Source organism: Antechinus flavipes, chromosome 4 (genome assembly GCF_016432865.1).
Source record: "Antechinus flavipes isolate AdamAnt ecotype Samford, QLD, Australia chromosome 4, AdamAnt_v2, whole genome shotgun sequence".
Lineage (NCBI taxonomy): Eukaryota > Metazoa > Chordata > Mammalia > Dasyuromorphia > Dasyuridae > Antechinus > Antechinus flavipes.
In genome coordinates this window covers 222,922,450-222,924,486 of record NC_067401.1, presented here as the reverse complement: position 1 = coordinate 222,924,486, position 2,037 = coordinate 222,922,450, and the positions used below count along the sequence as shown (strand labels likewise).

Genomic DNA, 2,037 nt, shown 5'->3' with positions numbered 1-2,037 from the left:
CCCCAATTTGGGGGCTCTAGAAAGCATATCACAGTACAGTGCTCTCATTTTAGGCAATCTTTTTTTTTTAATACATAAATACAAGTTAAATCAAATCACTCATTAAAAAGATGCAACTTATATGAGGGATATTTTCAATATGTATGTTGTACTTGATAATAACATTCCCAATGAAACTCACAAGTTGGAAAAAAAGCAGTTACATTTTCTACTTCAATTATTTGCAAAATCTTTTTTGCAATGACAATTATATTTCAGATTTCTTATGACCTATTCTGAACTTAGCTTTAGTCAATGTCAGAATAGAGGTGATAAGGTGAATATTACTTCTTGTTTGTTTGTTTGTTTGGAAGAAAGGGAACCTTCCCAAAATCAGTGTAAGAAACCATAAACATCCTGTTTATGAATTTTAGAGAAGAGAAAATAATTGAGTCAATTTCAATTTATGCTGAACTGAAAATTTTTTTCATTTGACTTGCTTGTTGTCATTCCTCTAGATCAAGAATGTTTAACTCTTCTAGTTCATCCAAATCCTCCAAGTATAAAGGTTTTCATCAACAGGAACAGCATCAATAACTCCATTTTTCTGTTCTTCATTATTTTCTTTCAAATCACATTTTCTGCCCATCCTCCTGGAGCTTCACTTCATTTATTTTCATCTTTCTTTACTGAAATATATATACAGAATCTTTCAAAACTAGTCACAATAATATTAGCCTCATCCATGTCCTTTAAAATATACTGGCTCAAATCAAAGAGTAAATTTCATTAACTCTTACCAGATCTTCAATCTCATTACCACCTGTACCTTGAGTGTACTGGATATCATCTGCTTTATCAACATCATCAACCAGCTCAGGATGAAATTCAAATATTTCATGGCCACTGATCACTAGTGCTTTTCCTGTTTTAAAGTCTGCTTTTCTTTTTTTCAATATCTTTTTCAAGTTTATCAATCTTTTCTTTTCTTTTCCTTTTCTTTCATGCAAGAAAAGATTATAAAATGATTTTGTAACATTTGGTTTTAAGGCAGAACACTCTATTAAATCCTCCAATGAAATTTCATCTTCTTTTTCTTCTTTCTTTTTCATATTTTAATACGAAACTAGAAAGAACAGTATGATAATATATATAATTATCAAGATTTCCAGAGCAAACCCAAAACCAGGTATACTATTTTCAACAATAACAAGAAAATAATTGGAAACTATTTAAGTTTTCAGTTTTTTCTTTCTTTTCTGACTCACCATACTTCTTGTTCACCATTTCTAGCGTTTTCTCATCCAATTGTCTATTGTCAAGTTCTTCATCTCTTGCATCTATACAGACACTTTGTTTTTTACATTTTCTTTCCAGAGATAAATCATGGAAAAACTTACATTAATTCTTCTTTACATTGAACTTCTTTGAAGAATACACATACTACTGATTTGGGATCGACACCTTTACTTACTTTTTCATCAATAACTGCTGGTTTGGATTGTTCATTTAGCTCCTGAAGTTCTTTCTTCTTGTCATCTTCCTTCAATTTTTTATCCCCTTCCATTTTTATTTTGTGTAGCCTATTGTGGATTTTGTTGACTAAATTTACCTTGATGAGTCACAGCCTTGAAGAACTTCTATTGCTTCACCACTTTTTAATTCTTTGAACCAAAAGCTTTGTCCTCAATAATTTTCTTCTTTTTCTGCTCCACTTTCTTGATGCCCCCCAACCTGAAACTGTTTTTGGAAGGCATGGCAGAGAGGGTCCAGGTTCAAAGCTTTGCACTGCACAAGCCCAAATGGAAGGGAATAAGGAAAGGGAAGAAGGCCACTGCAACTTGCAGAAAAACTCTCATTTCTAATCCATTCTTCTAATCACTTCCATTTTATGGACAAGCTCATCTCATTCATATTCATATTTATAATTCCATCCAATTTTCTTTTTCTCCTTCTCCTCTACTATCTCCTCCTTCTCCTTGTTGTATTTCTCCTCCTCCTCCTTCTCTTCCACCTCCTCCTTTTTCTTCTCTCCCTTTATTTTGTATTTCTTCAAAT

The 2,037-nt window shown here is 32.3% G+C and overlaps 1 pseudogene; it reads right to left on the bottom strand.

Annotated features, from left to right (window-relative positions):
* Positions 1–485: 485 nt before the first annotated feature.
* On the bottom strand, positions 486–1,736 carry LOC127559346 (zinc finger CCCH domain-containing protein 15-like; annotated as a pseudogene).
* Positions 1,737–2,037: the final 301 nt, after the last annotated feature.